Source organism: Palaemon carinicauda, chromosome 43, assembly GCF_036898095.1.
Source record: "Palaemon carinicauda isolate YSFRI2023 chromosome 43, ASM3689809v2, whole genome shotgun sequence".
Taxonomy (NCBI): domain Eukaryota; kingdom Metazoa; phylum Arthropoda; class Malacostraca; order Decapoda; family Palaemonidae; genus Palaemon; species Palaemon carinicauda.
The window spans coordinates 33409989-33429590 of record NC_090767.1 but is presented as its reverse complement, the minus strand read 5'-3'; positions in this window follow the sequence as shown (position 1 = coordinate 33429590).

Here is a 19602-nt window from a genome sequence, read left to right as displayed (position 1 = left end):
TTTTTCTCCTTATTTTGAAGTTATTATCCTCTTATTCAAATTTTTATGGTTTGTTTGAAAGATTTATATTAATGTTATCATTATTTTGTAGTTCAATTCCTCACTGTGCTATTTTCCCTGTTTGAGCCATTGTACTTTTAGTATCCTGTTTTTCCTGCTAGGATTGTAGCTTAGCAAATAATAATAATAATAATAATAATAATAATAATAATAATAATAATAATAATAATAATAATAATAATAATAATAATAATATTAATAAAAATAATAATAATTGCTATATCATTGAGGATTTTTTATTAAAATTTTCATTTGATTCTAAATCGAAACTCAAGGAGTCTCCAATATCTTCCAAACTAGAACAGATTATATACCTGGTAAAGAGTTAAGTTCCTTCACCTTATTATTCAATGTTTTTTGTTATATCATACGTAAAGATTTACTTGTTTTTATTCATTATGATCCCAACCTTATTCAAGATAGTGTGACATATTCACAACGCATAAATCTCCATGCTGCCTAATGTGAAAAAATAACAAAAAGTATACCCAAGATGAACGGATAAATAAAAAAAGTTCCATCTTCCAGGTAAAAGTGTCAAACACAAAGAACAGCGAAGATAATGAGTCACTGGTTTTTAAATCAACACTTCTCCATTTGTCATCTACTTCACGCTTCATAGTCCTCAGCCATGTAGGTCTAGGTCTTCAACCTCTTCCTGTGCCTAGTTGAACTAGTCTCTCTTGGGATGTGCGAAGAGCATACCCAAACCCTTTCCACCTGCCCTTCATCATGATCTCATCAACATATGGAACTCGAGTAATCTCTCTTATAGTTTCATTTCTAATCTATTCCTGCCATTTAACTCCAACATTTTAGCTGAGGGCTTTGTTCTCAAATATTAAAAATCTATAAGATATTGTATCACCGTCATACCACAAATCATATCCATACTGTATCCGAGTTGCTACAATGGAGGTATCCTATTCTCTGTAATGATATCCTACCTTACATCAAGAAATTGGTTTGTAATAAATAGCAACAGTATTGGGATACTCTAGATGGCAATAAAATGAGGGAAGGAACAAATATCATATCACCTTGGAGGCATAATAGGATACCCCAAAAATGGGAGACGACTCATTGTCTTCTCTGTATTGGTCACACACGGTTGACAAATGAGTTTCTGCTGAAGGGCCAACACCAACCGTATTACGAGGACTGTTAAGTACCTTTAACAGTAGAGCATTTGTTGACCAAATGCCCTAATTATTAAAACTTAAGAAATAGATATCTGTTTGAAGCTCGAGGTGAGTATGGCCGGTTCATCCTTGCCAAGATTCTTGGACATGATGTGTCCTACTATGCGAGAGGCATTTATAGATTTATTTCAGAAGCAGGTCTTCTGAAAACTGTTTAACTATTATAATGACTTCTTAACTTTTATGGTTTTAATTGAATTCTCTTTTATTTTTCATATATAATAAATACTATCGGCGTCAATGACCTTACATGTCAGGATGCCAGAAAACTTTCAATCAATTGATCAATCACTGATCTCACTAAACATACTCAAGATCAGCTGACTTCATATTACTAATCCAGTAGAATACTTCTCCACCATCTGCCGCTTTTCGATGCATTACCAAAACCATGAGGAAGATAAACAACATATTTGACCACATATTACCTTGGAGAACTCCAATGTTCACTGGAAATTCATTTGATAAGACTCCACTAACATTAACTTTACACTTACTAGGCTAATGAACTGACCCAATCAAATTTACATATTTAAGAGGAACTCCATTATATTGCATGGCAATCCACAAAATTGGCCGGTGCACACCATCAAAGGCTTTTTCTTAGTCCACAAATGCCATTAACGATGTGTTCATATATTTTACACATTGCTGTACAACCTGCCTTAAAATGAAAACTTTGTCAGTAAAAATTCAGCCTTTTCTAAATCCTGCTGGTTCATATGTCAACTTTTCATCAATCTTTCTCTCTAGCTTGTTTATAATAAGCAAACTATATATTTTCATGATATCTGATGTAAGTGTGATGCCTCTGTAATTGACAATCAGTCAGATCTCCTATTTTTGCAATTTTCATCAACACTCCTAGCTTCTATTCATCAGGTTTTTTCTCTCCATACCACATTCCACAAAATAATCTTGTAAATATTCTAGGAGTCACTTCATTTTAAGCTAGGTGGTAAACTACTTTGGGCCCTTTGGGTACCACACCTGCCCAAACCTGTATGTGCTGCCGTCCATAATGTCAACATTTTGCCCATGTAGAACCTGGTGCCCAAATTCAACCCACTTATGGGAAACCAATTTATCATCTTCAATACCTCAATAAATACCCTAAATAAGAAGAAGAGAACAACTATTCAACATCAACTGAAGTTGACATGAATGCAGTACGATAGAATGTGGTAGGACACAGACACACACCCGGCGATATGCAGAAGTGGTGACAAAGGCACCCACCACCAATATGTTCCACATCTATCTCACACCAAAACCAGTGACCCCTCTAGCCACTTAATGACGCACATCGGCCGCAGATATGTTACTACCACTCCAGATTCATAGTTGCTGTGTAAAAATGGGGAAACAGTGGTCAGTGGCATAAAGACTTTTAAGAAGACCATGGCTTTTGGAAGTGGTCTCTCCTCTCTGCACTCTTTTCTATATACATGATGAAAGAAGAGAAAGGAACTTTTGGTAAAAAACTTAGACTGTCTAAGCCTACCAAAGTCCAAATAGTAGCTGTCAACCGATCTGCAATCTCGACCCAGTGTTAAGAAGCCCTTAGGTTATATTTTGTGAGTGCCAAATATAATTTAAAGTTTCTCTTTGCTGACATCCCATTGCTAATCCTCGGTGTGGATTTCTTCACCTATTTTCACCTCCTGGATAAGGTTGCTCACCGACAGTTACTTAACACAGACTCTTACCAGTCGACTCCTGTTCAACACACAACCTCCAAAATTACTCTCCACATCAGCGCACCCATGGATATCTACGCCCGTCTCCTCAAATCACGCTCAGAAGTTTTCTGTCCTCAACTTAACAATATGCCCACCATTCCCACTAAACAAAGTATTGATCACTATATCAAGACAACAGTGCTATCAGTGTTCGCCAGAGTCAAGTGTCATCTGCCGAATTGTTTTGGAGTCACTAAAAGATGTTTGCCGAATTGAAAGAAATGTACTTTTGCCAAAAGGCTGTAAGCTCATGCCTATTGTCCTTACATATAGTCCTGCAGTAAGAAAATTCCCTGCACCCATGTGGGGATTACTGGCACATGAATAAGCAGACAGAATGGATTAACTACCTCCCAACAAAACCTTGCCACAATTACCTCCTACTCACAAAAAAGCAAAGGCTTCATCCATGCTTGACTTACTGAAGGGGTGTTATCAGATGTCCATGAACTCATAAGACATCCACAAAACTGCAATCACCACCCACTTCAATAAATACAGCTACAATCATCCGGTTTCAGCCTTAATAATGAAGCAGCTACTTTTCAACGCTTCCTGAATGGCTTTTTCGTCAACCTCCACTTCAGAGAATGTTACAAGGGTGACATACTTTTGTCTTCTTCCTTCAAAGAGAAACACCTCCTTCACCTGCGTGTCGTGCTCGACTGCCTACAATAGAATGGCTTTGCAGTGGCGTCCGACAAGTGTACCTTTGGTGTCAACGAAGTATCCTTCTAAGGGTACCGCATCAATCCTGAAGGAGTTCATCCCTTCCAGGAGAGAGTACCAGCAGTTCAAAACATCCCCACACCCTCGACCATCAAAGCAATGCAAGAATTTTTGTTTATGATCAACTATTATTACTGGTTCCTTGCAGCCATCGTCGCTACTCTCGAGCCATCTATGTCTCTCTCAAAGACAAGTCATAACAGCTTTCTGCACTACAAAAAATGCCCTATCAAACATGGCTTCACCAAGTTTTTGTGTGTTACCTGATCTTTCCCTTTTCTCTTTGATAGTAGAAACATTTTAATTGTTTTAGTACTCAAGCAGGGGGTCATAGGGTAACCACACTCTTTGGCCTTTTTCGGTAGGAAACTGTCTAGTTTGGAATTTGAGTACTCCACATATGACCAAGAATTGAGGGAATTGCATAGGTTCCACCACCTCAAAGAATTTTGGCCGTTTGTCATTTGCACGGACAACATGGCTTTGGTGCACTTCTTCACTCAAAGGTCTGACGATTGGTCTGCTCGTCAATGTCTAGATCTCTCTGGCACGTATGAATGCAATTGCACCCTTCAGCACGTCCCTGTGAAATTGAAACTTGTTTCCAATAACATTTCAAGAAATAATTGGCAGCTATTCATCTGGGATTACTGTGCATTGGAAAATCCATACGAAAAGATCCAATGTATCAAATATGTAGGAGAACTACCTTTTTTTGTCTATAAGACTTTTTTTTGGAAGTTTTATTTAAGAAGACAAATGAAGTGACACCACATAAAGAATGAACACATAACAATAATGTCAACCTCTTTTAGAAATACGACATAGTATTACTAAAACTAACAGCTGTCTCTGTCACATTTTCTGAGTAAGGGAAGTAGGGGACAGGGGGTGGTAGAAGATGTTTACTTGTATCTTCAACCCTGTAGGGCCATTACAGTGACTCAAGGATAAATGTGTTCTTATTGGCTACAGTTTCCTGATCATATTAGCAAATACACAAATAATAGAGAACAACATACATTCTGAATTGGGGCTGAAGTTAAACTGAGAGTTGCTCTACCTGGCTAGTAAGTTGAGCCTAACCTCCACATGTCAACTTCGTTAAAAGTTTAAATGGACATTCAGGTTTGCTGAAGTAATACTTCTATTAAATGAGGAAAGTTTGTATTTTTGTAGTAGCAACTTCTTGATAATAAACCATATACACAAAGAAATAGAAGCCTAACACTATTGACAATAGATAACAATTTATACACAAAAAAATACCATCTTAGCGTTTGCATATGACCATTTCTGAATTGACCGATCTCGTGACTGAACAAGTGTTGATAAACTTGAGATAATGTTTAGTGGTCCAACAAGCACTAACTCTTTAAACAAATCTACCACAATGCAGTTCAATCAGAAATACAGCCATAGTTTTTAATCTATTTTAAATATCACTTCATGTAAACGTGAATACCTATTTATTAAGAGAAAAAGGACATGATATTCAAACAGTTAGTAGAAATATTAATTGTAGCAGGACTTTAAAACACCTTTAGGAAATGCCAGAAAATCACAGATCATTATTCTCTGATATATTGATATTAACAAGAGTGATCAGTAATAACTTGCAGATAGTATTATCCCTGTGTTCCAAAATGGTAGTCTCTTGCTATAGAAATACCATCTTTCAGGTGTGGGAAAGCGATGTTGACAAAGAGTATAGAACATTTTGAATCAGAATGACCACACTTGCAGATATTAGGACTGATGAAATGTGTGAAGCAAAGCGGGTGTGATGTGCACCAAATAATTCAAACAAGTAAAGGTGTAGTGGTACGGGAAAGCTGATTACTTTGAGATGAGGGAATCACCGGGTAATTATTTCAGAGAGTCCTTATGATAAAATGGAAAGACATTTTATGGCAGCAGGAACATGTCTGTTAACTAAGATGGAAACTTCTTACTCAGCAGGTGAAGTCATCGTTGAGACACTCCTATACGCTTAATATTATTTAGAAAATATCACTTGTAGTCCAATGATATATCCCAACATCATCTTACCAACAAGGTAGTTTTCAAAACAAATATGAAATATTTTTTTTTATCATATGTACAACAGGAAGTTCAAGAAAGACATGAACAAAAGATACCAAATAAGACTTAACCTAACTGAAGTCATTGACAGTGGGAAATATCTACATGGGACTGGCTACTGGATGAGGAGTGTCACCCTAAAAAAGGAAAGAGATCACTTTTTTTGTAATGGGATTGCATGGGTATTAGAAATAATCTCCCAAGAAGAACCCCCTCTCCTGTATAAAATCCTGCAAGACATCAACAAAGAGATGGAGCTGGGGGGAGAGTGACTGCTCCCTGCACTCTAGTTTTGGGGTGTTTGAATGTGCGTGGATTTAGTACGATAGAGAGTAAAAGATGTGAGATTGGAAGTATGTTTAGGAATAGAAGGATGGATGTATTGGCCTTGTGTGAGACAAAGATGAAAGGAAAGGGTGAAGTGATGTTTGGTGAAATGTCTGGTAGAGTGTCTTGGATTGAAAGGGGGAGAGCGAGAGAGGGTGTGGCTTTATTGCTGAGTGAATGGATGATAGTTAAAGTAGGGGAATGGAAGGAAATATCATATAGGTTAATGTGGGTAAGGTTTAGGTTGGGTAGGGAATGTTGGGCGTTTGTCAGTGCGTATGGGCCAGGTAGTGAGAAAAGTGAAGAAGAGCGGAATGAGTTCTGGAATGAATTAATAAGGTGTGTAGAAGGACTGGGTAGAAGGAATTATGTAGTTGTCATGGGTGACTTAAATGCTAGAGTGGGCGCTGGAGAGGTAGAAAGTGTCATTGGGAAGTATGGCATATCAGGTGAAAATGAGAGTGGTGAGAGACTGGTAGATATGTGTGTTGAACAAGAGATGATAATAAGTGCTAGCTTTTTCAAGAAGAAAGATAAAAACAAGTATACATGGGTACGATTGGCAAATGGAAGAGTAGTAGAAAGGGCATTAATGGATTACGTGTTGATAACTAAAAGAATGTTTGGAAGATTGAAAGACGTGCACGTGTTTAGGGGTATGGCTAACGGTATGTCTGATCATTTTTTGGTGGAAGGAAAATTAGTTGTAGCAAAAGAGTGGGGGAATAGGGTAGGCGGATGTAAAAGGGAGCTAGTGAGGGTTGAAGAGATAATAAAACCAGGTGTAAAAAGTAAATATCAGGAAAGGTTGAAAATGGCATATGACAAAGTGAGAGTAAGAGAAACTGGAAATTTAGGGGACGAGTGGAAGTTAGTAAAAGAAAATTTTGTTGGGATTGCAAGTGATGTGTGTGGCAAGAAGGTTATTGGAGGCAGAATTAAGAAGGACAGTAAATGGTGGATTGAAGGAGTGAAGGTAAAAGTGGAAGAGAAAAAGAGGGCTTTTGAAGAATGGCTGCAGAGTAATAGTGTACAGAAGTATGAAAAATATATAGAGAAAAATGTGGAAGTAAAGCGCAAGGTACGTGAAGCAAAGAGGGCAGCTGACCTGAGGTGGGGTCAGGGATTGGGTCAGTCATATGAAGAGAATAAGAAGAAGTTTTGGAAAGCCAGAGGTTACACAAAGATAAAGTAGGTAAAACAAGAGGAAATATCGTAGGTTTTCCTATTTTCAGCTTTGATTGATTAAAGGGAAAGTTATACCTAAACAGAATGGTGACTTACAAATAAACTTGGCCAAAGTAGGTATTTGTTGTATGAAAATTAAATCTAATACTGAAATCAAGACAAAAAAAAATAAGTAAAATAACTATAATAGAACGAGTCAATGCTTTCAATCTTGTGCAAATGTGAAAATATGTATAGAGAATGATTTGATACGTAAATATGAATTAATAATATCAACTCAAGTCCAAAATAAGTATTGTCATTATGAGAATAATATGAAATGCTGCAAAATAAAATAAAATAAGTGTGCTACAACTGAGACAGGATGGAGTAACAAGTTTAGAATTGCGAAAATGAGTCATTTATACACGTTGGTACTGCATCAGTGATTACATATACAAAGAATAACCAGGGGCTGAGTAGAATATATGAACATATCTTGTCTAGTAGAATACTTTAAGTTCCCAGCATGATGGTGTCTGATCACAGCGGCATATGGTCCGTGCAAATGACAAAACGCGTACCATCTAAGAAGTTGAGAAAGTGACGGACAGCAATTCAGGGTCGAAGTTAGAGTAGACAAATTCCTCTTTTGATATTTTTTCTCATTGAAGAAGGCAGATGGGTGTGACGAGCCGCAGAACACCTGCTCGAGTACCAATAGTGACATTACTAATATCATTGAAGAGAAGGAGAGAGGCAAAAGGTATAGGAAAGTTGAAAGCAGCTGCAGCTTGCCTTTAGTGAGGCAATATCTATGAAAAGAGGTCTATGAGTATTTTGCACTTTATCTAGGATGAAACCAACCCATGGATGTAAATTTTGTGGATAACATTGCGTTTCTGTGAAGTTTAATTTTCAGAAACTATTAAAGGCAATTTGAAAAGAGGATTGGCTGTCTAACTATAATAATTCATTATTTCCCATCAAAGCTGCTAACCGAGGGTCACAGTTCTCTGTAATTATTCAGTTCTATACTATTGCATCAACTCTGCAGTACAGAAGGTGAAAAATTCCAATCAGGAGACAAATTTGCATGCTCTCAAGAAAAATACTGATTGTGCCTTGCTACTTGGGTAACAAGGCATATCGCTTCGTGGCCATCACGACAATAAGGTAGATTAGTCATCTACCCAAAAAAAGAAGAAAAAAAATTTCATTGCTATGTTAGAGGAAGATGAGAAGAGTGATGAAATACTACATGAACATTTGTCACTGCTTCCAAAAATGTTGAATACACATAAAATACAATATAGGAGGATACGGTCCAAGTAACGTGGAATGTGTTGTAAGCCGAGATAACTGAATCATTACATGGCTATGTTCAATTGTATTCCATAATAGTAAATGAAGTCACAGAAAACTATACAAATCAAAAAGATCTTACTGTGTGTCTGTGGTATCAAAGCATGATCTCAAACTATGACAGTCCAAAAATGTTCGAGATCTTTTTGGATTTTAAGAACTTTTGCTGCACAACAGGTCAAGCCATAGCTGATGAGTTGATAGAGTCTCTCACATCTGATAAACTTGATTGGGCTTACATATGAGAACAAGCATATGATGCTGTCTCTTTATTGTTATCTGAATGCACACGAGTTCATTGGCATATAAAGGATGTTTCTCCAAGGGCACCATACATTCACTGTCATACCCAAGTGCCGAATATTGCTATTGATAAAAACAATGAACTACCACAAAACCCAAACATGATTGACCTGATAGATTCTGGATATTAGTTTTTTTTTGATAACTCATCAAAACTTCAAAGAATCTTTGAAACTGTGCTACATGTTTACTGCCTTCAAATCAAGCATCAAAAACTGACAGGCCTGTGCAAAACTCGGTGGGTTGAACACCATATGTGTCTTGAATTGTTCCAGAAATTTTATTACTATGTTGTAATTTGCTTAGAATTTTTAACATGTGATATCATTTGTGACTTTTAAAAATGGCTTGGATTACGTTAAATCTCTAGCGTCAAAGCTACAAAAAGCATGAGCTGGGCATTCACATGGTTGCGGTTTCACACAAGATATCCAAGGGCTCAGTGAGTGAGTTTCAGCAGTGGTACGACAATGAAGTGAAAGACATTGCAGAGGAAGTAGGATCAACTGAAACCATGCCACGCTCAACTCGAGTGCAATGGCATCCAAGTAACACTGAGTCAGTCACACCACTTCAATAATAAAAGTGCAAAATGGCGATCCCGTTGGATGATGACCTTTTACTACAGCTGAAGGATAGGTTTTCAGCAGAAGAATATCAGCCAGTTTCTAGCATACTGCATCTGGTCCCGATACTTGCAACATAACGTTTCATTCTGTTTGAAGACATCACCACGTACCTAATACTAAGGAAAGAAGACCGTCCAAGCTCGCTGTCACTTTAAAATGAGGTCTGATGATGGGAAATGATGTTTGGTTCCTTAAAAGGCACGCATCCAGACACACTCATGGACGCATTGTCATATGCAGATACAGATGCTTGTTCAAACATATGTTCACTGTTTATCCTTTTTTTTTTGTTACCAACCATGTCAGCCGGAGCTGAAAAACACTATAAGTTATAAGATTGCTAAGGACACACACATCAAGAATAGAATGACCAACCGCCGACCCTCAACCCTCCACTACAAAGTCCAACTAGAATTGACAGATATTGCTGATGAGTTCATCAAAGTACACCGTAGAAAACTCTTCAACAGCACCCTACTGTCAGAGTAACAATTTGAATTGATGAATTCACATAGAAGAAAATCAATAAAAATGTTCAATTTGTAGCAAAGGTTATAGAAATTTACCTTGATAATACACCTCAGTCATGTCTCCTAATTATAACAAAAAATACTGTTTCACATCAAAATAAATCTTTTTATGACAAAGTCTGAACATAGTTTTCCTATATTATCCTTGTTGAATTTCACAAATAATGAATTGGTGCAAACAATATGAAATTGTTTTATTTTGCTCATGTTTGATATGATCACTGATAATATCCATGAGTTAAAGATTCATTGTCATGCCAAAGAAATTGAAAAAATACAAGAAAAAGTAAATCTTTCATTGTTGAAGAATACCAGATTTAACTTCTGTTTTATGATCTCCTTTTGGTAATTACATCATCTCAATATGTTTTGTTTTACACCATAAATATCAAATAAATGTGTATATAGGATATGCATTTAATTGCACCTATAAAGGAGAGTTAGCACTCATGTTCTCATATCTTTTATGTCTTTTTGGACAAGATCAATCTTGCTTTAAAATGGGAGATTCTTCGGTTCAACTCTATTGGGAGACAAATGACTTATATATAGTAAAAGAGACATTGTTAGTGCAAAGATCTGGATGATGAGGACCCTCTGTCATAGACTAACTTATAACCATATTCTGAGGAATTTCTTTAGCAAAATTTAATTGAATATTTATATGAAGAAATTTCGCAAAAATTCAACAGTTTTTATTGCTATTAATGATATCTCTAATAAAGATAAACTTCACGGTCAATATAGTTAACATAACATTTGATTGGTCATTGAAAGTAACATTGAACTCACCTCTTAATTAACCTTTGATACCCAAGTGTTATCTTCAATCTCGTATGCACTCTATTTATCAGGCTTTGGTAAATGCTCTGGTTTTTTCTCACTTTTCATTCGATACTTGTTAAGTTCTGTTTGATCACTTTTATAATAAATATCCCTGTAGTGAGCTTCTGAAAAGCAGAGTGAGTTAATTTCAAATAACTTTAGAGGTATATGCTTTCGACACTATGCACAATCTAGGACTGACAGTTGTGAATCTTCTTATCAGCTACAGACTTTATCTCTCCCGCGTGATAAGGCGTTCAGAGGTGTTATCATTCTGCTCAGTGATAAAGGCTACGCATACCTATCATATTCAATTTATTTTTCTTATAAATAGTATGCTTCGACTAAACAAATTATGGATAAGATAATCTAATTTTAAGTATAATGTAATTGTTAATTTTACTAGTGAAGAGATGAGGGAGCTTTAGTCTAACCGCTATCTGTTATCTCCAACCGAGCGTATGTTGCCACATGTATTGTTGAGGAAGGTGAGGCCTTGGGGGATAGGGGTGAGGAGGACCAACGTCGTGATAAGACCTCTTTCAGGCAGAGCTTCTGATAAGGACAGTTTTTGTCTTGTAATTTTCTCCTGTTGGTGAATGCTAAGCATGAGAAAGAAATCTTGTTTTGCTGGTAAGGTGAGAAATCACTGTAGACTGAATGTATAGAGAGTTTTGGGTTACTTTTAAGATAAAGTAGTTTTCAATAAATATCTTCTGAGATGAAGAGGGAAACTCCATGTGACTGTCTCTGGAGACCTTCAGAAGTCTTAATTTCTCATTTATTACCAATTTTGAGAATACTGTATCTTTCCTTTCTCACTATCAGTTGACTGGGTTACTGGATTTCACCTATTTTACATCAATATGGATGACATAATAGTTGCTGAATCGATCAAAGCAAAACTTTCATAATGAGGGATATTCTTATGTAAAAAAGTGGGCTTTAACTAAATTATTTGAGAAACTGCATCTGAATAATTTGAGGTAATTATAAATATAAATGAACATACAATAATAGAATAAAAAAGAAATATAGTGTCTTATAATTTATGATAGATTCTAATGTGTTCCCATCCATAAATGAACAAAAGGTTTTTTAATATTTCATGGTTTTTTAAATTTTTTTTTTATTATGTAAATATGACAACAATGTTTAATGTAAAAAGAAATTAAATCCTCGCATATATCACTTCGAAAATATTTCCCAGAGAAAAAGTAAAATGTGTTTGATATAAAAGAATATAGTTGTTAACCAATTGAGCAAAAAATTTCGAATAAGTTAGCGATCACTTTCCAGGCGAATGTACATGTTAGTATATTTCAATCCATTTGAAAGTCGCACAGGGTAGGTGATAGCATACCTGTATTTTGTGATTCCATAACGGCATTGCGCCTACCACCAGCCGTATACTTTTACTTTTTCTTGAATATGTAATCAGTGGAACTTTTCTGCAACTGATATTGGCGTCATGATATTAAAGTAAATTTTCCAAGATATTTGAAGTTAACAAAATGAGTTAAGATTCTCTCTTAGCAATTCTCCTAAGATGCTATAATGTTTTCCTTTGTTGCATCAGTCTAGCAGAAGACCTTTGCACACTGCTGAAACTCACTTTATCTTTTCATAAAAAAACTGCTTTATCTGCATTGAATATAAGTGGTAATGTATCAAATCTAATCAAGAGATAAAGGAATAGGAATTTCAAAATACTTGGGCTATGTGCAGACTGCATATGGGGCATTTTTAGGGGTCCATTCTTTGGTTTGCCGATTATGATGACAAACCGTGGTTGCAAAGAATATGTAAATCGGGTCATCGTTAATGAATATTATTTCTCTGTGAACAGTGGCAGTGATTTCATTAAGACAATAAGATATTCAACATCAACACTTGCTTCATGACACACTGGATACAACACCAGATGCACTTACTGCACAGACTCTACAACGTTTACAAATATTTCCAGATGACTAACACCAGTAGTTACACCAGAACTTACGCTTACTGGACAGCCCTTAAAACATGTACAAAGCTTAGAGAAGAATCAATTAAAAGTTTATACCATCAATGACACTTACTACATAACCTCTACAACATTTAGAAGGCTTGAAGACGGCTAGAATCACTGTCAGTTCTTTCCTCAGACAACCTTTACACTGTTTACAACGCTTCCTGAAGGCTACAATTAGAGTCATTTCTTTCCTTAAAAAGTCTCTACATTGTTTAAAACGCTTTTTGAAGGTTAAAATCCCTGCCATATATTTGCTCAGAAAGCCTCTACAATGTATACAACGCTTTCAGAATTATCAAATCACTGGCCTATGACAGACAGCACAACTTTTACAAAAATTCTAGAAGGCTAAAACAACTAACGATGACACCACTTACACTCACTTCGCCAGTTCAACATTTACAATGCTTCCTGTATGCTCAATTTACTGTGATCTCTTTCCACAGAAAGAATTTACAAAGTTACAACTCTTCCAGAAGACTAAAATCACTATCTGAACCACCACTTGTATTCAGTGAACATAGTCTACAACACTTCCAGAAGGCTACAACACCATAGGTCTCACTGCACACCCTCTATATAGTTTACAATATTTTCCAGAATGCTGAAATCTCTTGCTATAACGCAACCTATCACTGGATAGTCTCTAAAACCTCTGTCTACAACACCATTTGCTTCTACTGCACAGCTTCTAAAACTTTTATAACTCTTCAAAAAGGCTAAAAATAATGGCGGCACATAAACTTGCATTTAGTGCACAGCCTCTACTACATTTACTATGCTTTAGGAAGGCTAAAATTACTAGTCATAACACCATATACACACACTTCCCAGCCTCTACGTTTACAAAGCTTCCAAAAAGCTTTCCTCAAACAGGCTCTACAATTAGTATAACACATCCTGAATGATAAAATCACTGGTTTCACACCACATGCCCTCACTTCAAACACTCTACGACCTACACAACTCTTCCAGACATGGGCGTCAACAGGTGGGGGACGGGGGGGACAAGTCCCCCCTACTTTTCAAAGTGAGGGGGACATAGTATCATTTGTCCCCCCCACATTTTTAGTATTCACTATGGTGATTATACCAATGTAATATTCAGCTAAGGGATGAAACTAGAAATTATGTTCGTGCGTGTGCAAAAATACTTTAGTTGGTCTAGAAAAATATCAATAATCAACGTTTTCTATCAATAATCAATGTTTTCTTTAAAATGGTTTATTTACATTTTTCCCGCCTATAGGTCACAATTCGATCAGCTGATCTTCGAGTTTCAATAGTACAAGCTTACGCCATATGTTTCAGGTAAAAAAAACCAGGTTTTATATCAGTTCATTTATATTTAACGAAATCTGTGGTATTGTGATAGGTTGTACTATCTATATGCCCGGTAATGAATATGTAGGTCGAGGTATAAATACCGTACATGGCTTTAAATACGTGCGTAGGGCCGTAGGCAAACTGCAGAGGGAGCCTGAGTTATCTATCTATTTATTTTTAATTCGAGTTCACAATAGAAGTCAAGCAACAGCAGGTCCTACGACCCTTCAAGGTTACTCGCCCCCCCAAACCACCATGCACATGGCATTAACCTTTAACTAGACAATTTAATGTCCATAAACGATATATTAGGCCATGCCAAGGGTATATTTTTTCATGCAATTTTCTGTCTATTTGTTGGCTTGTGTGTCTCTGACCAAGCCTAAAGTCCATAAACGAAGTATCAAGCCTCAAGGGACAAGGGTATATTGTTTTTGTCATTTATCATGTCTTTTTTTGTCTCTTTGTTGGTTTGTCTGTTTATGTCTGTCAGACTGTCCGAGCCTTAAGTACAATAGTCCATAAACGAACATACGAAGTATAAAGGGTATATTGTTTTTGTCATGTCATTTTTCGTCTATTTGTTGGTTTGTCTGTCTGTCTGTTTACAGATTTGCTTATAAGTCCTATATCTACAACAGAGAATGGATATCAGAAACTACTTCTCAAGGCCGGGGCCCTCAACATCACAAAGAAAATCCACAAATGCAGAAAATCCTTCATCCACACAAACAGAAAAACGTCAAGAAACCGAAATTTCCACACCTCCCTTAGATATAGGCCTACAAGAAAAACAAAAGGTTAATTTATCATCAGCCCAAGTTTTATCAAAGGAATTGGTATCTTTGGCAGCAGGAGATACTCATATTCTTGTACAGCAAATAATATACCGGGTCCAGTATTAAACCATAGACATAAATCTGGTGAAGGTAGGCCTACCTGTAGTTCAGGAACCACAAAAACAGGAAAACAAGCTAAAACATCAAGCTCTCTGGAAGTGTCACTGAATCCAAGTACAAGTTTAGGAACTTCAGGTCACAAACTTCCAACCCTACCAGAGGTACCACATCAACCACCTGCTAGTTGCATCCCTGTACAAAAACTCAAGAATAAGACACTATTCCGCAGTCATGAAAAAAGTGCAGCACACAAGTTGTCAGTAGAAAATTTAAAATTCCACAAACATCAAGAAGGTATCAGTAGCCAGTTATCATCTCAACTTTTGCATGATCAACTCCAGTCACGTGCTGCTCTAATTAAGATAATTACCACACTGAAATACCTAGCAGAGCAAGGCCTTGCCATCCGAGGTCATGAAACCTCAGAGAGTGATTTTGCAAAACTTTTGCAGTTGAGGGCTGAGGATGACAAAAAGCTTAAAGTATGGTTGTCCAACAAAGTTTCATATACTTCTGTTCCAATCCAAAATGAAATATTGAAGACAATGGCCAATGCTGTAGTTAGAGCAGGACTCGAACCCCAGTCTGACAATCACCAGGTACTTCTACTGCCTTTCTGAGTGGGGACACCTTAACGTGGTGAAAGGGTTTGTGTATCGCCATGATCAGAAAAGCTATACTAGTCAGGGACACCCATACTAGATTGGTTTGCTGTGAGCGATCAGACGAAAATATCCCACAATCTCCATTACACGGTGACCAACGTGGTGATGAAATCTGGTTAAATCCAAGACATATACATGTCTGAGGCCTTTGTCCTACGGTGGACTAGAAACGGCTATATTCGTTGTTGTTGTTGTTATTGTTGTTGTTGTTGATGTTGTTGTTACAGACTTCTAAGGTCATTATTATTAATATCATTATTATTATTATTATTATTATTATTATTATTATTATTATTATTATTATTATTATATATACATATATATATATATATATATATATATATATATATATATATATATATATATATATATATATATATATAAATATATATATATGTATATATATATATATATATATATATATATATATATATATATATATATATATATATATATATATATATATATATATATATATATATATATATATATATATATATATATATGTATATATATATATATATATATATATATATATATATATATATATATATATATATATATATATATATATATATATATATATATATATATATATATATATATATATATATATATATATATATATATATATATATATATATATATATATACATATACATAAATATATATATATATATATATATATATATATGTGTATATATATATATATATATATATATATATATATATATATATATATATATATATATATATATATATATAGGGCTGAAGGGTAAGTGAGTTAACAGGTCGATGGTTGGAGCGTAAGAAAGGGATGGTATGTACGGGTGCTGGCTGCTTTGTCGCCGCTCTGGCACATCAGTGGCAGCGACTGTATCCCACATCATCATCAAGTACGGGGTGTTCGATGTAGAACGGCCGTGGCCCTCTGCACAAAACTTCTCCATTCATTCCGGTCTTGAGCCTTCCTTTCCAACTCTACCATCGTTAGCCCGCACAACTTCTTGATATTGTCACTCAATCTAGTTTTAGGCCTTCCTCTCGTTCTTGTACCATAGACTGATCCACAGCACCCACTTTAACTTCGGTTGTTCACCTCTTTAGAAATGGATGTGGTGGTGTAGGTCCAGGAAGCACTGAAGTGGCTATCCATAAGGCATTGACTTTGGTGATCATGGCCTTCATGGCCATAATATCAACATTGGGGATGACACACGCACAGGTTCATGTAGGCACATTACCCAAAGTGCATGAAGTACATTCACTTCACAATGACAAATGCAGCAGCAGTAAGCAGGTGAACAATACTGGTCCATTCCCTGAGAAAGAACGAAGCCTTACAGTCCCCAAAGTTGTTGAGAGAGCTAAAAAAAATGGCTATATGGGTGGTTGCTGATGCCAACAAATCTAATTACCTCTTTAAAATTTAAATAAACATTCGGGTTTGCCGAAGTAATACTTTTATTAAAGGAAGATGGTTTGTATTTTTGTAGAAACCACTCCTTGATAATAAATAGAAAACAATTTATACACAAAGAAATAGAAGCCTAACACTATTGACAGTAGCTAACAATTTATACAAAAAGAAATACCATCTTACATATGAACATTTGTTAATTGACCGAACACATGACCGAACAAGTGTCAACAAACTGGAGATAGTTTTTAGTGCTCCAACAAGCACCAACTCGTCAAACAAATCTACCACAATGAAGTTCAATCAGAAATCAGGCCATAGTTTTTATTCTATTTTAAATATCATTACAGTACCCTTGAATACCTATTTATTATAAGAAAGAGGACATGATATTCAAACAAGTAGTAGATATGTTAATAGTAGTAGGAGTGTAAAACACCTTTAGGAAGGGCCAGAAAATCCTAGATTTCGATTCTCTGGTGATATTGATATAAACAAGAGTGATCAGTGATAACAAGCATATAGTATTATCTCTGTGTCCCAAAATGGTAGTCTCTTGCTGTAGACTTACCATCTTTCAGGTGTGGGAAAGCGATGTTGACAAAGAGTATGGAGAACAAATGTAAAATTCACTACCGAATATAGTGTTATAAAGCAATCTCCTGTTATTAGTTTTATAAATGATGAAAATAAGATATAAATAAGAATTTGATAGTGAGTACTAAAGCTTACTGAAAAGAACATTATTAATTAGAATGACCAACTTAGCAGATGTTAGGACTGATGTAATTTGTGAAGCCAAATAGGTGTGATGTGACCAAATAATTCAAACAAATAAAGGTGTAGTATAAACTTCTTACTCAGCTGGTGAAGCCATCATTGAAACACTCCCATACGCTTAATATTATAAAGAAAATATCATCTGTAGTACAATGATATATCCCCACATCCTCTTACCAACAAGGGAGTTTTACACAAATTATGCAAGCCAGGTGATGACCCTTGAAACCTTTCTTCACAAACAAGAACCTCAAGCACCCTGCCTCGCTTATTGTTTGGGCAGTGATTACTTTTTATGATGTTGGGAAGCTAATTTTACTTCCTGCTAATGAGAGAGTGAACCAGTACAACCATCTGGAGTTATTGGCAGACAACCTTCCTGACCCTTTTGAGCAGACCAAGGCAGAAGTTTTCATGCAGGATGGGGCTCCTGCTCACACGGCCAAACTTATAACAGACTGGCTAGGGGACTGGGAGGTCAACTATTTCCATGACTGGCCAGGTAATAGGCCTGATATTAACCCCATAGAAAACTTTTGTGGGTTAAAAAAAAGAAGTTGCATGATATGGACACCTCCTTAGTGCCACGTTTGGAATCTATTGTTTGCCAGCTTTTGGCCTCCATTCCTAAAAGAACCCTCCAAAACCATACACTTTCAGTCCCAGAACGTCTCAAGATGGCGATAGAGAGGAAGGGATACTCAATTTAACCTTTATATGTAAGTACCATAATTCTATATTTCTACTAGCAAAATACCCTTCACCTTCAGTTTACAGGTTTCATTAAGGGAGGCGACAACACATTCCGCTCATACTGTAGTTGACACAGAGGTAAACAAAAAAGATCTCAAGTGGGGGAGGAGAAGTGCAGCTTGTAAGGGTTTCGTGACCATCGTGATCATATCTTAGGTCATTACAAGCGAGCTCTCTGATCATAGTAAATATCAAATTCTTTGGCCATAATTATAACATTAGCCCCTCCCTTAATACAGACACATCACAGTCGAGATAGGGAGATCATTGAGAGGACATCTTTGTGTCCAGAAAATGGTCCCCTCAGTTTTCTGCCTTTCACATAAAAATATTGCAAGTAATAGTGTTCTTCCTGAGGATGAAGAAACTCTTTCTAAGAAGGGACACCAATTAAAACATTCGGAAAGATAAAAAAGAGTAGGTCCCTATAACCTCTAAGGAGAAATCTTGCTCCAGAACTTTCAAGCATCATCAGACCAGGCAAAATCACCAAGAATGGTAATTTCAAAGGACTACCCAGAATTTTTGTATACTTCATTGGAAGACTCCCAAGCACTGGGAAGCTAAGTACAGTACAGTACTCTGACCAGTTTGATGAAGTACCGAGAACATTCAACACATATTGGAACTTTTGGGAATTCCAACAGGATTGACTGGGCATTTTTTTTTTTTTTTTTGTGATTTTACCAAAGAAGGAAAAGTACCAGGAATATTTATTTTTGACCTTACTATGCATGCATTAAAATTGGACACTTTTAGTTTTATAAGTTATACTTTCTCA